Source organism: Triticum dicoccoides, chromosome 1B (genome assembly GCF_002162155.2).
Source record: "Triticum dicoccoides isolate Atlit2015 ecotype Zavitan chromosome 1B, WEW_v2.0, whole genome shotgun sequence".
NCBI classification, from domain to species: Eukaryota; Viridiplantae; Streptophyta; class Magnoliopsida; order Poales; family Poaceae; genus Triticum; species Triticum dicoccoides.
Window position 1 is genome coordinate 245,610,848 of NC_041381.1, and position 9,589 is coordinate 245,620,436.

A 9,589-nucleotide genomic window follows, 5' to 3' on the forward strand; every position below is an offset into this window, starting at 1 on the left:
AACGCCAGCCCTTTGCCAGACCTTGAGGACGTTCCGGTAGTCCGTGACTTCCCGGATGTCTTTCCAGAGGAATTGCCAGGTGTTCCACCTGACAGAGATGTTGAGTTCGTAATAGACCTCATTCCAGGAACCGTTCCGATTGCTAGAAGACCTTATAAGATGGCACCACTAGAACTAGCCGAGCTTAAGAAACAACTCAATGAGTCCTTGAAAAAGGGTTTCATCCGCCCTAGTTCATCTCCGTGGGCTTGCCCCGTCCTATTCGTCAAGAAGAAGGATGGTACGGACCGGATGGTTGTAGATTACCGACCTGTCAACTTGGTCACAATCAAGAACAAATACCCGCTTCCCAGGATCAACGACCTGTATGATCAGCTCGCTGGATCCTCAGTCTTCTCCAAGATGGATTTGAGGTTGGGCTACCATCAAATCAAAATCAGAAACGGGGACATTCCTAAAACGGCCTTTGTTACTCGTTATGGCCAATACGAGTACACCGTCATGTCCTTCGGTTTAACCAACGCTCCAGCCACCTTTTCTCGGTTAATGAACTCAATCTTCATGGAGTATTTGGATAAGTTCGTCGTAGTTTATCTCGATGATATACTCATCTACTCCAAGAACGAGGAAGAACATGCCGAACATCTAAGGCTAGTGTTGAAGAAACTTCGAGAGCATCGCCTTTATGCCATATTTTCTAAATGTGAATTCTGGTTGTCAGAAGTGACCTATCTGGGTCATGTAATATCTGGTAAAGGTATTGCTGTTAACCCTGAGCGAGTTCAAGCCGTTCTTAATTGGACTCCACCTGAATCAGTCAAGCAAGTTCGGAGTTTTCTAGGCTTAGCGAGCTATTGTCGTCGCTTTGTCGAGAACTTCTCCAAGGTTGCCAAACCTCTAACCGAACTCCTCAAGAAAGATAAGAAGTTCGAATGGACTCCACAATGTGAGCACAGCTTTCAGGAACTGAAAATACGCCTGACTTCTGCTCCCGTGCTGGTACCGCCAGACTTCTCCAAGGACTTTGTTATCTACTGCGACGCCTCGCGACAAGGACTAGGTTGCATTCTCATGCAAGATCGACACATAATTGCCTACGCTTCACGGCAATTGCACCCACATGAGGAGAATTATCCTACTCATGATCTAGAGCTTGCAGCCGTAGTCTATGCACTTAAGACCTGGCGACATTACCTCCTCGGTAATCGTTGCGAAATATTCACTGATCACCAAAGTCTGAAGTATATTTTCACCCAACCGGATTTGAATCTCAGGCAGAGACGTTGGGTTGAATTGATCACCGACTTTGACTTAGGAATAACCTACACCCCAGGGAAAGCCAACGTCATGGCTGACGCGCTAAGTCGTAAATCTTATTGTAACAACCTGATGTTACAACAAAGTCAACCGCTTCTCCATGAGGAATTTCGGAAGCTTAACCTTCATATTGTTCCTCAAGGTTTTCTCTCCACCTTGGTGGCAAAACCTACCCTTACGGATCAAATTATCAAAGCACAGAAGGTAGATCCGGGAATCTCCCGCATCAAGAGGAACATTCAGAAAGGAATTGCGAATTGTTTCTCCATTAATGATCAAGGAGTCGTATACTTCGGGAATCGACTAGTAGTTCCCAAAGTGCGCAACCTAAGGCGATTAATCCTTAAGGAAGCTCATGAATCTCCTCTCACCATTCATCCCGGTAGCACTAAAATGTATCAGGACCTACGCCAGAGGTTCTGGTGGACTAGGATGAAGAGAGAAATTGCTCAGTATATTGCTAACTGCGACGTCTGTCGTCGTGTAAAAGCAGAGCACCAATGGCCTGCTGGCACCCTTCAACCCTTAGCTATTCCTGAATGGAAATGGGATAAAATTGGTATGGATTTCATTACCGGTTTTCCCAGGACCAAGAGAGGGAATAATGCTATTTTCGTCGTGGTCGATCGTCTTTCCAAAGTAGCCCACTTCTTACCTGTTCGTGAGAGTATAACCGCTAGTCAGCTGGCAGATTTGTACATCTCCCGAATAGTGTCTCTTCATGGTGTTCCTTTGGAAATAAACTCGGATCGAGGAAGTCTTTTCACCTCTCGATTTTGGGAAAGTTTCCAAAATGCTATGGGAACCCGTCTCTCCTTTAGCACCGCCTTCCACCCTCAGTCGAGTGGTCAAGTGGAACGCGTCAACCAAATTCTAGAAGACATGCTTCGAGCCTCTGTTATCTCATTCGGAATGGACTGGGAGAAGTGCCTTCCATTTGCCGAATTCGCTTACAACAACAGCTATCAATCTAGCTTGGGTAAAGCCCCTTTTGAAGTTCTCTATGAACGACGGTGTCGAACACCCCTTAACTGGTCAGAGACCGGGGAAAGACAATTCTTTGGCCCGGACATGATTCAGGAAGCAGAAGAACAAGTTCGCATCGTTCGTGAAAAGTTGAAAACAGCCCAATCTCGTCAAAAGAGTCAATATGACCGAAAACATAAGGCTATGACTTTCGAGGTTGACGAGAAGGCTTATCTTCGGGTCACCCCTCTGAAGGGAACCCATCGTTTCGGTATCAAAGGCAAATTGGCTCCTCGTTACATTGGACCTTTTCGCATTCTTGCCAAACGAGGAGAAGTTGCCTACCAGTTGGAACTACCTCCGCAACTCTCCAGAGTTCACGATGTCTTCCACGTTTCTCAACTCAGGCGTTGCTTCTCGGATCCTATCCGTGAAGTGGACCACGAAACGCTTGATCTCCAGGATAATCTTACATATCGAGAGTACCCCATTCGTATCCTCGATCAGGCCGAGCGTACCACTCGACGCCAGAACATCAAGTTCCTCAAAGTTCAATGGTCGCACCATTCTGAGGATGAAGCAACTTGGGAAAGGGAGGATCGTCTTCGACTCGAGTATCCCGCCTTCTTCCTGAAGGAACCCAAATCTCGGGACGAGATTCTTTTGAGTGGGGGTGAGTTGTCACACCCTAGCTAGTCATGCATTAGAGTGTTGCATCATGTTTACTCTTTCATCAGAAACTTGAAATGGGGATGACAGAACCCCCAGTCCCCTCTGAAACCAACTAGGGTTACTAAAATAATTTTTCAATGTACCTGAAATGCCCTTCTAAAATGCCCATCATTTTTGCCTTGGTTCAGAACCTCTGCCAAAAGTGGTGCACATTTTCCTAGGCCATCCTAGGGTTTTTGATTTAAATCATAAATATTTGAATTTGGGCATTTAAAATAATATAAAATATTTAAATGCTCAAATATCTCCAAACTAAAGTGTTTCATGTTGGAAATAATCCAACTATGGGCCAGGAATAGTTTGGTGAATTTTTGAAGTTGCCTAGGTATTTTATTAAATTCAACAAAGTTGCAGATATATTAAATAAAAACAGAAACAGAAAAAAAGGGGAAAAACTTCCCTGTGCGGCCCAGCCAGCTGGCCGGCCCAGCAAGCCAGGTCCCCTCTTCGGGCTCCGACCACCGTCGCCGTCGATTCGCCGTCTCCAGCGCATCCCCGAGCCCACTTCGACGCCCACTGCAACCGCGGTGAGCTATGCCACCGTTTCCCCCTCTCCTCCCCCTCGTTTCCCCACCGTAGCCTCCTCCCCACCACGGCCGAACCTCCGCCGTCGCCAAGCTCGCCGTCGACGCAGCTCCGGTGACCATTTGGTCACCCCGGCGAGTCCAACGAGTTCGCAAGACCCCGTAGAGCATCCCTAGCGCCTCGCTTCGCTCGACTTCGAGCTCCAACCCCGTTCCCGTGCACGACCGAACCCCGGCGGCCGCAACCGAGCTCGCCGCCGTCGACTCCGGCCACCCCGACCCCAACGGACCCCGTCAAGAGCTGCGGTTTGTCCTCAGCTCCACTCCGGTGGTCTCCGCGGCCCCTCTGGTGGCCGAAATGGCCAAAACCACTCCCGCCGCCGCGTCGGGCTCGCCGGCGGCTAAACGCCGGCAGCCGACTTTGACTTTGACCACGGGTGGGCCCTGGTTGACTCCCCTGAGTCAATGACAGGTGGGGCCCAGCCCTGTTAATTAAACAGGATTAGTTTTAATTAAATTTTAATTAAAATAATCACCCTGACATGCGGGACCCACTGTCAGGTTTGACCCAGACCTATTCCGTTGACCTGCTGACATCACACTGACGTCAGGCTGACGCAGTAATTGATTTTCTGAATTTAAATTAAATCAGGAAATTCCAGAATATTATTTAAACTTCAAAAATTCATAACTTTTATTCTGTAACTCCAAATTGGACAAATTATATATGAAAAATGATCAGAAAAATCCAATCTATCCATCTGTACTATTTTCATGCATGATTAAAAGAAGTTAAATTGATGTTTTAAGCAGAACAAGGAAAAGCACTTTAAAAGACCATATTTGAACTTAAAATTTGAATCCTTGATTCAAATTTGTTCAAACCCCTCTGTTCTTAGTTGCATTAGCCCAACACACTCATATTGCCATGTTTCATGCATGCATCATATTGTTGCACATTGTTTGGTGATGGTTGTGTATCGATGTCCTTTGCGACAGGTTCTGCCCCCGAGGAGTACCGTGATTACCCTAACGAAGAACCATATCAGTGCATCGAACCATCAGGCAAGCAACCAACCATTTGATCATATCGATACAATCCCATGTTCTCGCTCCTGCTCTCTTTTACTGCATTAAGACAACGCGATTCAAACTGCTGTGTGCTACGGTAGTTGAACCCATTTCCTCTGCATGACCTGTCATTGCCACAGTAACTAGATGAAACCCACTAGCATGTGTAGGAGTTGATTGAGCCATATGTATGTGTTGTTCCTACCTTGCTATGCCTGCTATGCTTAGAGTCGTGTCAGGTCTGGTTCATCTGGGTGATGGGCTAGAGTGAAATGATTATGTCGGTAATAAGAGTGGTATGGTGAACACGATTTGGTAAAGGTATCGATGAGAGGCCATGTAGGAGTACATGGTGGGTTGTTTCATTGAAGCCGACCTTAAGCACTGAGATCTGTATGCGTGATTTAAGATACAGCTACTACCATGCATTGGGCCCTGAAATATGACCCCGCTCGACTTCTTATTCACCCTAGCTCTCTGTCCAGGAGTTGCAAGTAGTTTCTGGTGTTTGTAGCCTACTGGAGGCCGTGGACAGCGCTGACCGTAGGGGTGGGCTGTGATGCGGTAGGTACGTGGCCGGGTGTACCGAATACCCGTTAGGTATCTCGGGAACCCTGTTCACATCGTTCGGGGCCGTATGGGAAACCCCGGCCGGACTCCCTGCGGATGGAACCTGAATAAGCGATATACCTGGACTAGAGGCTTAAGTGTTTAGGTAGGTCATGGTCTACACCCACGTCGGCTTTCGCTTGAAGTCTGCCGAGCACATGTCGTGTGCAGACGCTAAGTGGTGGAAACATGTATGAAGAAGTACACCCCTGCAGGGTTATCATAATCTATTCGAATAGCCGCGTCCGCGGTAAAGGACTACTTGGTTGCCTATACAGTTCATAGACAAGTAAATGGAAACTGTTAAAAGCCTCAAGATAAGTGTGAGTGCCGAGGATGGCTCTTCCGTAGGAAGACGGAGGTGGATCCTCGGTAGTGTATTGAAGTGGTGAGTAGTGGACTCGTGTGCGCAAAACCATTTCAAGTTGGAGTATCGTAGGATAGCCTAGCCAAGAGTCAAAGCTGGCTTGCTGCAATAACTCCACCAACCCTTCTTGATACTATGCATGTATGTAGGATCTGATGTAAGTCTTGCTGAGTACCTTTGTACTCATGTTGCTATAATCTACATTTTTACAGAAGACGCTGCAAGCCCTTCTGATGGGTTCTATGTAGACGTTGACATCAACGAGTAGGCTAAAGACCCAGGTGGTGACCCTGAGCTTGTGAAGGACCACGTAGTATAGCTAGGCTTTCCAAGCCTCTTTTATTTTACTAGTTGTCTGTACTCAGACAAGTTACTTCCGCTGCTGGTTTGTATGACTGTATGACTTGTATGTGGGGTCGTGAGACCCGTACCTTTGTGTATGTTATGTATGGCTCCCTGAGCCTTAAATAAAGTACTTGTGTCATAGAGTCATGTTGTGATGCTTCGTTGTATTTGCACATATCGAGCATATTGTGTGTATGATTGAAATGCTTGGTATGTGTGGGATCTGACTATCTAGTTGTTTATCTTTAGTAGCCTCTCTTACCGGGAAATGTCTCCTAGTGTTACCGCTGAGCCATGGTAGCTTGCTACTGCTCTGGAGCACTTAGGCTGGCCGGCATGTGTCCTTCTTCGTTCCTGTGTCTGTCCCTTCGGGGAAATGTCACGCTTTGAGTACCGGAGTCCTGTTAGCCCGCTACAGCCCGGTTTACCGGAGTCCTGCTAGCCCAGTGCTACAGCCCGGACCCACTTGCTGATGACCGACACGTTCGAAGCTGGGTCATGGATGCCTGTCCCTGTAAGTCTATGCCACTTTGGGTTTACGACTAGTCATGTCAGCCCGGGCTCTTTATCATATGGATGCTAGCGACACTTTCATATACGCGAGCCAAAAGGCGCAAACGGTCCCGGGAAAAGGTAAGACGACACCCGTGGGGATACCGTGCGTGAGGCCGCAAAGTGATATGAGGTGTTACCAGCTAGATCGATGTGACATCGAGTCGGGGTCCTGACAGCGTTGGTAGCTTTAGTTGCATTAGCCCAACACACTCATATTGCCATGTTTCATGCATGCATCATATTGTTGCACATTGTTTGGTGATGCCTGTGTATCGTTATCCTTTACGACAGGATCTGTCCCCGAGGAGTACCGTGACTACCCTAACGAAGAACCGTATCCGTGCATCGAACCATCAGGCAAGCAACCAACCATTTGATCATATCGATACAATCCCATGTTCTCGCTCCTGCTCTCTTTTACTGCATTAAGACAACGCGATTCAAACTGCTGTGTGCTACGGTAGTTGAACCCATTTCCTCTGCATGACCTGTCATTGCCACAGTAACTAGATGAAACCCACTAGCATGTGTAGGAGTTGATTGAGCCATATGTATGTGTTGTTCCTACCTTGCTATGCCTGCTATGCTTAGAGTCGTGTCAGGTCTGGTTCATCTAGGTGATGGGCTAGAGTGAAACGATTATGTCGGTAATGAGAGTGGTGTGGTGAACACGATTTGGTAAAGGTATCGATGAGAGGCCATGTAGGAGTACATGGTGGGTTGTTTCATTGAAGCCGACCTTAAGCACTGAGATCTGTATGTGTGATTTAAGAATCAGCTACTACCATGCATTGGGCCCGAAACCAATGGACCCTCTCGACTTCTTATTCACCCTAGTTCTCCGTCCAGGAGTTGCAAGTAGTTTCTGGTGTTTGTAGCCTACTGGAGGCCGTGGACAGCGCTGACCGTAGGGGTGGGCTGTGATGCGGTAGGTACGTGGCCGGGTGTACCGAATACCCGTTAGGTATCTCGGGAACCCTGTTCACATCGTTCGGGGCCGTATGGGAAACCTCGGCCGGACTCCCTGCGGATGGAACCTGAATAGGCAATAAACCTGGACTGGAGGCTTAGGTGATTAGGTAGGTCGTGGCCGACACCCACGTTGGGCTTCCGCTTGAAGGTTGCCGAGTACATGTCGTGTAAACGACGGTAAGTGGTGAGAGCGTGTATGAAGAAGTACCCCCTGCAGGGTTAACATGATCTATTCGAATAGCCGCGTCCGCGGTAAAGGACTACTTGGTTGCCTATACAGTTCATAGACAAGTAAATGGAAACTACTAAAAGCCTCAAGATAAGTGTGAGTGCCGAGGATGGCTCTTCCGTAGGAAGACGGAGGTGGATCCTCGGTAGTGTATTGAATTGGTGAGTAGTGGACTCGTGTGCGCAAAACCATTTCAGTTGGAGTATCATAGGATAGCCTAGCCAAGAGTCAAAGCTGGCTTGCTGCAATAACTCCACCAACCCTTCTTGATACTATGCATGTATGTAGGATCTGATGTAAGTCTTGCTGAGTACCTTTGTACTCATGTTGCTATAATCTACATTTTTTACAGAAGACGCTGCAACCCCTTCTGATGGGTTCTATGTAGACGTTGACATCAACGAGTAGGCTAAAGACCCAGGTGGTGACCCTGAGCTTGTGAAGGACCACGTAGTATAGCTAGGCTTTCCAAGCCTCTTTTATTTTACTAGTTGTCTGTACTCAGACAAGTTACTTCCGCTGCTGGTTTGTATGACTGTATGACTTGTATGTGGGGTCGTGAGACCCATACCTTTGTGTATGTTATGTATGGCTCACTGAGCCTTAAATAAAGTACTTGTGTCATAGAGTCATGTTGTGATGCTTCGTTGTATTTGCACATATCGAGCATATTGTGTGTATGATTGAAATGCTTGGTATGTGTGGGATCTGACTATCTAGTTGTTTATCTTTAGTAGCCTCTCTTACCGGGAAATGTCTCCGAGTGTTACCGCTGAGCCATGGTAGCTTGCTACTGCTCTGGAACACTTAGGCTGGCCGGCATGTGTCCTTCTTCGTTCCTGTGTCTGTCCCTTCGGGGAAATGTCACGCTTTGAGTACCGGAGTCCTGTTAGCCCGCTACAGCCCGGTTTACCGGAGTCCTGCTAGCCCAGTGCTACAGCCCGGACCCACTTGCTGATGACCGACACGTTCGAAGTTGGGTCATGGATGCCTGTCCCTGTAAGTCTGTGCCACTTTGGGTTTACGACTAGTCATGTCAGCCCGGGCTTTTTATCATATGGATGCTAGCGACACTATCATATACGTGAGCCAAAAGGCGCAAACGGTCCCGGGAAAAGGTAAGACGACACCCGTGGGGATACCGTGCGTGAGGCCGCAAAGTGATATGAGGTGTTACCAGCTAGATCAATATGATATCGAGTCGGGGTCCTGACAATTAATTTTGGAACAACGCTAACGCCCACACGTGTGGTGGGAGCCAAACCCGCCCACATGCCATATAACACACATACTGCGCCACCGTCACCACATGCATGCATGCGGGAATCTTTTTGGATTTTCAATTTTTAAAATGTTTTAAAAAATCTGATTGAAGATCCGTTTTCACCATTAAATCCCTCGCGACGAGATCTTCGAAACTAGATCTCATATCAATATATCTCGACGAACTTGTTTGGGTTAAAAGTTGTCATGTCTATTGCATATGAATTGCCATGATGTTTACACTGAAGTTGTCGTGATATGTTTCAGCTATTTTCTTCTACATTTAAAAGTAAATTTTAACATATTATAAAACGGGGAATTAAGAAACTAGACTTGTCATGAACCATAAACTAACATTGCCATGATACATGCACTTAAAATTGACATGGTTCATACAGAAAATAATTTTCATGGTCAAAATACTAGAATTGTCATCATAAAAAAACTAAAATTGCCATGCTCTACAAACTACAATTGCCACATGGCAACTTTAGTTTAAGTACTATGGCAACTATAGTGTAAACATCATGGCAACTTTTGGGAAAAAAAATCGTCCAAACATATCAATATGGGGGTTTAGTTTTGAAGCACTCGTCGAGACGAATTTAATGGTGAAAACGAATTTTTAATTCGATGTTT